The sequence below is a fragment of the Adiantum capillus-veneris genome, chromosome 26 (genome assembly GCF_014529385.1).
Source record: "Adiantum capillus-veneris isolate H3 chromosome 26, ASM1452938v2, whole genome shotgun sequence".
Taxonomy (NCBI): domain Eukaryota; kingdom Viridiplantae; phylum Streptophyta; class Polypodiopsida; order Polypodiales; family Pteridaceae; genus Adiantum; species Adiantum capillus-veneris.
This window is the reverse complement of record NC_140956.1, coordinates 54,111,814-54,121,438: the sequence shown is the minus strand read 5'-3', so window position 1 is coordinate 54,121,438 and position 9,625 is coordinate 54,111,814.

Genomic DNA, 9,625 nt, shown 5'->3' with positions numbered 1-9,625 from the left:
TGATGGAAGACCCGCTGTGTAAACCTGCAAATTGGCATGAGACACCATCTCCAACCCCTATCCAACCAACTTTAGACGAACATGTAGAAACAAAGGAAAGACTCACTAATGCCTATGAGTCCAGAGGAGAGCCTATCATAGTGCAAAATACAACAGGTGAGGCAAGTGACGGGTTCCAGCCTAAAACATTGACAGAAATGGGTAAGGACTGTAACGATCTAGACGATATGTGGAAACAAATCCGTGAGAAAAATGAGTCTAACAGGATGAGTAACCACATGAATAGCAAGAGAAAAGAGAAGAACGTGATCTCACCTCCTATTGAAGAATTTGAGGCAAGGTCACAAATGAACTTTGAGATACATTCACATGGGGGAGACAAGGGATCAATTAGTTCGGGGCACAGCCAACCAGACTCGCTCAAAACTTTACCTTCTTACCTAGGAGATTATGAGGCCAAGTTTGAAGTGAGAGAAATCCCATCTCAAAGACTTTCTTCTAACAAAGTGATGGATTTGCAAGGATTGATTGAGTTATTGTCCACCCCGGTGGCATGCACAATCACATTAGCAGAACTCCTCAGGTTACGACCAAACATGTGGACCACAGTAGATAAATGCTTAGAAAAATTTGGAGTAAGAGACCCCACCTTGAAGCTACAGGAAGGGATCAGAGAGTTGGACATGCCTCAACTAAACACTAGGCCAGTACCATTAAACAAGGTTGGAGAGTATTGCGAGGGAGAAGATGGAAACACCACGCTACCAGTAGAATTCCAAGGAGTAGTTTCCAAAGCTATTCTTGACAGTGGAGCAGGAGTTGCTATCGCCACCAAGGAAATTTGGAAAAAATGGAGAAAACCAACTTTAAGGGCTACCAGAATGAAATTGCAATTGGCAGATGGGTTCATGGAGAAGCCTCTAGGACTCTTAGAAAAAGTGATTTTCACTTCATGTGGGATCGAGTATGAGCATACATTTGCGATGGTCGATTTTGACAAAAAAAAACAATTATGAGATCATCTTGGGAAGACCATTCATGCGAAAATTGAAAATGGTCCAAGATTGGGGTTACGACCACATATACCTCAAACATGGCGAGACAACAACTAAAATACACCTGAAAGACCATAGTTACAAAGATGTGAACCAAACACCTGTGGAAGAGTTTGATTCAGCTACAGTAGCAGGATCAGAACTCCCAGCATGGTTAGGGCAAAAAAAAGAGCTATGGATGTGCGGAGCTTCACATTGTGGAAGCTTAAGAAGGGAGGAATGCATCTTAGAAAGAGCGATTGAGGACAAGGAGTATATTCCGGAACCTTTCCCTGAAGATGCCTTGGAACCTCTAGAATGGGAACACATACTAGCAACATTGGATGTCTATACCATTACAGATAGTCCAACAACAAAATTTTGCGATAAAGATGGCTATGATGTGCTACCCTACTACATGGTAAGCATTATACCCGAAGAAGATGAGACGATAGAACCACTAGAACAAGAAGAGTTTTATAACTCCTCTGAACATCTGAAAGTAAATGATGATGCAGATAATGAGTGTTCAGACACCTCAAGTGAGTGTGGAATGGAACCGAGAATATCAAGTTTTATGAATTTGCTAATCAGCACCCTAGACTCGAGGAACGCTATAGGAGCAAACGAGCAGGAAACAAAGCAAGAAAGAATCTGATGCCCAGGATAAAAGGTAAAACTCACTATTTGATGCTTGTAAAAGCAGAGGATTGTGTAAAAGATCAAATATCAGGAAGATTCTCAAAAGATTGAAGGGAAAGAACGCGAGAGGAAATAAAACAGGAAAGAAAAGCTAAAACAAAAACAAAATCACAAAAGTCTCAAAAATAAAAAAAAGAAACAACAAAAGACCAAGAATGGACCAAACTGGAGCGTAAACAAAAATACCAAGAACTGAAACGGTCTTTACGTGAGATATGGACTACTGAAGAAGATAGTTATGGTAAAGGGGAGTCAGAGAAAGGAAACATGAATGCTATATCACACTATCGGAAATTTACCATACAGGACAGAAAAATCATCATGACGCCACCAGTCAGGGAAAGAACCAACCAAGAATCTTATGATGGGCCAGAAAATGCAAAAAGAATAGACCTCGCGGAACCAGGTGAAAAGCCTCAGCCGGTCTATATAGCAAACGATTTAGAGCCTGAAGAAGAAGAACGGCTAACACAACTTCTAAAGAAATATAAAGATGTGTTTGCATGGTCCTATAAAGACCTCAAAGGAGTTGATCCATCGATATGCCAACATACAATTCCTTTGAAATCAGATGCAAAACAAGCAAACAACGTCCTTATACATATAATGACACATTTACTAAACGAATCAAAGAGGAGATTGATAAACTGATGGAAGCTGAATTCATCTATGAAATTGAACATATAGATTGGGTGTCGCCCATTGTGGTAGTTCCCAAAAAGAACAAAAAACTGAAAGTGTGTGTAAACCTCAAAAAGGTAAATGCAGCCACCATAAGGGATAATTATCCCTTGCCAATCACAGAACATGTACTTGAGTGGGTGGCTGGAAAACGGGCTTATTCCTTTTTGGATGGGTTTTTAGGATACAACCAACTGGCAATTGCAAGGGAGGATCAACACAAAACAGCGTTTGCCACAGAATGGGAAATTTATGCGTATCGAGTTATGCCGTTTGGCTTAACTAATGTCCTAGCTACCTTCCAAAGGTTAATGACACACGCTTTCAAAGAATACCTGAGAATATTCTTAGAAATATACATGGATGATCTTTGTGTACACTCTCCTCTACGAGAGGAACATATTGACCATTTGCAAAAGGTCTTTGAAAAATGCAGGACATATCGAATCTGCCTTAACCCGGAAAAGTGTATATTTATGGTTAAGCAAGGCCGCATCTTAGGACACGTTGTCTCAAGAAATGGCATAACCACTGACCTAGACAAAGTCAAAGTCATAGTAGACCTACCCAGGCCCACTAATGCGAAACAAGTTTAATCCTTCATGGGACACTACGGATATTATCGAAGATTCATATATATGTATGCGATTATCGCACAACCTCTGTATCGTTTGCTAGTCAATTTTGATTGGACCGAGGAGTGTGAAACTTCATTCCAAAAGCTGAAGGAAAGCCTTATATCATCACATGTACTTAAAGCACCAGATTGGGAAAAGATATTCCATGTTCACATTGATGCTTCTGCATATGCAATCGGAAGTATTCTGGCTCAACCTGGAGACGAAACAATGGATTTTCCAGTTTGTTATGCAAGACGACAGTTAAACATTGCAGAAAAGAACTACACAACCACCGAACGAGAAGGGTTAGGAATGATTTATGCTGTAAATAAATTTTGGCATTATTTGCTCGCAAACAAATTTGTGTTCTTCACAAATCATCAAGCTCTTTTGTATCTGGTAAATAAACCATGCAATACAGGGAGAATTGTACGCTGGTTTATTATATTTCTAGAGTTTGATTTCATAGTGGTGGTCAGAAAGGGTAAAACCCATCTACGAGCGAATCATCTTTCAAGGATACACAACGGGGAAGCTCTTGAAGGAGTAGAGGATGACATACCAGATGCTTATCTTTTCAATGTTGAAATGATACCCAAATGGTCACAGGAAATTGTTAGCATTCTTTCCTTTGGAAGTAGGTTTGATAATACGGAGTACATATCCAAACAACAAACAATTCGACAAAAAAAAAACTTCCAGTTGATAGCAAGACGGCTGTATCATCTAGGATCGGACTAAATCCTATGATTATGTATAAATCCGGAAGAATTCGAGTGCTACCTTGAAGAAGCACATGTCCAGGATTGTGCATTTCATTGTTCAACAGTGAAAACACACCAGAGATTGAAACAGTTAGGGGTTTATTGGCCAACTATGTATGCAGACACGCATTCTTATGTTACCAATTGTACTATATGTAGTGCCAAACGACTAGTGGATCATGCGACATTGTTTCAGGTAAACATTGCACCTGCATGGAGTCAATATATCATTGATTTCTTAACCACCAAGACGTTTCCTGAGAACATCACAAGAGCACGAAAAAGGGCTATAGAGTTGGAAGCTCGCAACTTTCAGATAATTAGGAACCAACTCTATAAGCGAGGAAAGGACAATAAACTTAGAATTTGTGCAAGTGAAAGCGAATACCTGTATGATTCTAGAACATGCACATAGCGGAGTAGGTGGAGGCCATTTTTCAGGTGATAAGACGGCAAAAATTTTCTTAACCGCAGGAATTTTGTGGCCTACATTGCATATGGATGCTGAAGAATTTGTAAAGCGTTGTGACGCATGTCAGTGCACCAAGGTGCCGATAAAGAGAGATGAGATGCCACTACGGCCCATGATGGGAGCAAGAGCATTTGCAAAATGGGGCATCGATTTTGTGGGACCTATCTCACCACCTGCATATCGCACCCATACCCAATATATCATTGTGGCTGGCTATGGACTATCTCACAAAATGGGCGGAAGCCAAGGCAACGCAAAAAACAGATGCACAGACCACTGCACAATTTTTGTATGAGAATGTTTTTGTACGATACGGGTTACCAATAGAAATTGTGAGTGATCGTGGGACACATTATCTTAATGAAGTCATTGAATATCTGTTAGAGGAATTCATGGTCATACGTAGGAAATCTGCTCCATACCATCCACAAGCCAATGGACAAGCCGAGGCCACAAATAAAACACTATGCACGGTTCTTACTAAAATAGTGTCAGAGTCAAGAACAGATTGGGATCAGCAGCTACACTCAACACTATGGGCATACAGGGTAGCTTACAAAACATCGATATGAACAACACCGTACAACATGGTGTTTGGCCTAAATGCTATACTACCCATAGAGTTTTTAATTCCAACTCTACGAGTAGCGAAACGCTTGGAATGGACACTGCATGAGCTCTCTTCAAGAATAGATGATCTTGAAAATCTAGATGAACTCCGCTTGAGAATTGTAGCTTCAATCTATGCTAAAAAGAGAAGACAAAAAGAGTTTTTTGACAAGCATGTGTGCACTAAAGAGTTCAAAACATGTGATTATGTACTTGTGTATACTTTCAAGCAACATGCCAAGAAACTTAAAAAGCGAGGGATGGGACCCTTTGTCATTAGTGATCTATCACAAAGTGGAGCTGTCAAGATTGCTACATTAGCAAGTGAAGAAATGCCGAACTGGATTAGTGGATGTCTACTGAAGAAATATCATTTACCACTCACACAGGATATGCTTCAACAAATTCATCAAGGAAAACAACGAATGAAGAAAAAACAGCGAGCACGAGAAGAAGCTCAAGCAGAAGCAAAAGAACGCATTGCAAAACGAAGACTTCTACGACAACAACAACAAAGTGGAGCACCATTGCGAATCAATGCCATTCGATTAATGAAGTTGGATGAAGACACATTGGAGCCAATAATTGCAGTCACACTGGGTAGCAATCAAGTTGAATCGACGGCATTACTTGATTCTGGAGCTCAAGCAAATTTGATCTCTTACGGATTATACCAACAGCTCAAATCCACAGGTCAACTTCATCCTACTCCTTAAGTGCTGGAAAGTAGTACATCACACTCGTTGAAAACATTGGGATGGACTATATTGCATGTACAAATACATCAATATATTTACCCACACAAATTCTATGTGGTGGAGAATGAAAGCAAACAACACCCAATGATGTTGGGACATTCTTGGAAAAAACAATACAATGTGCAGATAGATTGGAATGCGAATGCAATCAAAATTCAACATGCACAAGAACAACAGGTGATAGCCTTTACTCAGCAATACAGGAATAATCAGCTGCAAGCAATGCAATCACTGGAAAAAGAGCCAAAATCAAGAATGCCACCAAAGAACAACATGATACCCACGGCCAACAGACAGGTAAAAGCCAACCATGCTAACTACAGACATACGAAGTCACCGACCGCAGTGCAAAGATCTAGTTTACCAAAACAAGGGAAACAAGTATGGATGCGGAAGGATAGAAATGACATGGCAGACAAACAACAATGCAACGAAAGAATTCAACCAAACCAGATAGTTCAACCGAAAACCAAGGGCATAAAACAGATATGGATCCCAAAGAAACTTCTCAGCAATAACCCAAAGGTTACTCGCATTTGGATGCCAAAACAAAAGCAAAAGGAACTCCCTTCAGTACAAGCCACAACAGAAGGCAGACAACTGCATTTGAAAAAGGACAACCGACTTATGTGGATGCCAATCCGCAACAAAACGGTGGCAACCAAGGAAGTAGCAAAACACCTACAAAAACCGGCAAAAACAAGCTACTAATGGACAACAAAATAAATACGGTCCACGGCCATTCCAGCCAAGCCAATACTCTCCATAGAAACAGTTACGGCTATATCAACAGTAGTGGCAAAGCGATTGCCTTTTGCAAAAAAGACAATTAAACAGAGAGCAATAGAGTTACAGTTATTACTTGCAAAGAAAACAGGAAACCTCGACGGCGAATACCAATAAGCATCTTGCTTATTCCCTTCTCTCGCACAGCATTAATTTTTCCATGCATTGATCGAGTATGCATCAATTAGGGCCACATTAATTGGCCAAGCATTAGCACAAATTTTCCAACCTATGCACGGTACATACTCCGAGGTGATACCTTGTCGTCCGGGAGGACTTCGGCTAGGAGGGGGGGAGGCATTCTCAAATGCGGAACCAATAGCAGAAAGAGCAAAAAAGGGCATGATTTTTTACTATTTTAAGGGTTGTTGTTTGATTGCAAAATTTTTTGGACCAACCAAGTACATATGCCTTTATACAGCATCTATCTATAGGTATATGGGGCCAAACGCCAAATCAAGCCCCTAGGTGTGTGTATACAAGTAAAAATAGCCATTTTTCGGACAAAATATAGGTAAAACGGAGAAATCCGATCGTAAAAATTGCATGTGAGTGTATATAATGTTTTGTGATGATGTTTGTGATTTATTAGGATTTTTGGGGATTTTTTGGGATTGATTTGCTATTTTCCTTTTAATTTTGCTAAGTTTCGGCAGAAAAACTTCAAAAATACAAAAAGCAGGTGAAAAACGGTCGTAATGAAAAACAAAAAGTATGGGGATGATCAGTGACTATAGGACAACCTATGGTAGAGTGGGGGTGCAATTATGAGACTGGAGCGGAAAGCGTATTTTGGCCAGGTTTTGATCGAAATGCCAAATTTCTGGTAAACAGGCCAAATAGAGTCCAAATCAAGAAATTTTTTAGCCTTAACCGCATCTCGCAAGAAGATGGGAGCACATGTCAAATTTCATGAAAAGTGATTCGGGACCTCCATTATAAGAAATTTTCACCTCATTTTTAGCTCATTTTCACTATTGACCTTTTGGAGAGAGCTTCTGCCACCTAGAGCGGACGGACCTAGAGCAGAGAGCTTCTACCACCTAGAGCGGACAGACCTTCCATCAGCTTCTATGACGCGCACGACTACCCGACGGGCTTCAGACATGAGAGGTAGGCTCACAACCTTGAGCTTTTCGCACATGTTTGTCGTTTTGTCGCGAAAACTAGCGTAGGGTTTACACACAAAGCGGGCGGTAGAGACCTACAAGTAGCGGCGGCGATTTAACGGCTAACCCAAAAGCAATGAGACTTCGTCCGCAGCTTACCCTAGCATAGGCGACCAGTCTTGGATGTCCAAAGGTAGTAGAAAACCATCGAGAAAAACCCTAATTCCTAGAATCCCACAAGAGGCCACCAAATGGGAAATCGGCGAAAAGGTGCCCAAATGCTACCAAATTTCATGGGTAGGAGCATCTCGACATGCTCGACAAGTCTATGTGACCCACATGACCAAAAAGTGACCCGAAGCGGCACTAAACTTCAGAAACGGCATCAGACAGACAAAGCGTCAAATTGCTCTCGCGGCCAAACCGCATGCCCGTTTGCCACCAAACTTCACGAGCAGCTTTCCTAGACCATCAACAACCAAGTCCTATGGTGGGAGACCACCACAAATCATCAAAGACATGTAAATGCAACCACGGGTGCTTCTAGAGCGACAAATTGCCAAATGAAGCTCCGGTGAAGCCACAGTCGACAAAAACCATACGGCAAGGATCCCCAAGGGATCGGGAAGCTATGGAGACCAACATCAAGAAATTTCATGGCCAAAAAGCACTCCAAAATTCAGAAAATGGCTCGGAGGCTCTGAAGTCCACACAGGGAGTTATTCTCTATCCATTTGACCTTTTTATTGAAATTAGGCTTAAAAGGGACTCAGGGGGACTAAGGGCAAGGACTAGTGGCACAATCCATTAAAAAAATCATTAGGAGACATCCTACGCGTAGGATGTCTCAAGGGAATTTCTGGCCACAGATCCCAACATTTTTCATCACACACATTTTCTGAATGACCTTTACATGCTATCCACCAAGTTTCATCACATTTGGACCAACATTAACCTCATATGCATGAGAAAACGCAAAGTTAGGGCATAGAGGCAATAATGGGCCATAGACCTACCAAATCTTGTCCAAATCACATGAAACTTGCACAACACATTCACAAGAACATCACCAACCAATATGTGTGGTCAGAAGCAAAAATTGGTGAAGTAGACATCCTACGCGTAGGATGTCTATTTGACATTTTAGGCCTGCAGAGGAAGTTTGTCCATTCCAGATCCAATCACATCACCATCAAGAGCTCATATACCAATTTTGAAGCCATTCTAATCATTTTTTACCCCCAACACCTTCAAGATACACATTTTGAGCCCAAAAACACTACACAGGCTCTTACAAGCATCAATCCTTGTCCAAATCCAAATCCAAGAGCATAGCCATGTTCCATAGGCCAACAACTACCCACAGAACAAATCCCATGCCATTTTGATGAAATAGACATCCTACGCGTAGGATATCTCCAGCATAATTTAGACCTTTTGTGCAAAGAGTGACATCATGGGAGCCAATACCATGGTGTAATGAGTCCATATACCAATTTTCAACCCATTTGGACATCACTTGCTACCTATTATGGACTTTCTACCCAATTTGTGACCTAAAGCCTGAATCAGCCCAAAAAATCCACTTTTTGATATCCAAATCCATATCCAAGCACATAGCCATGTTCCATAAGCCATTCACTATCAGCATGTCAAGTATCAACTAATTCTGATAAAAAAGACATCCTACGCGTAGGATGTCTAAATGAAAATTTTTGGCCATAATTGCACTGTGAGCACATGCACAGTTTCACAAGTTCCTTTTAAGCTTTATTTTGAATTTTCAAGTCATTTGGATAGTTAAAACTCAGTTTCTCAGCTAATATGGAGCAAACGCTAACTTCGGACTACTGAGTGCAACAGGATCGATGGCAGCCGCGAAGTCACCGGCAAAGAAGAAAAGAATGACCATTAAGGATTACCTAGAAGAAGTGGAGCCCTTCGTTATACCAGAAGGAACACTAAAGCCCACCAGCACATGGATCCAAGAAGATCTGCTAGATTCCAACGACCTAAAGATCTACCAAGGAGTTTTCAAAGACACTAAAGGGAATGTGATCAAGCTACCAATGCTACCGCGGGAACTCAAT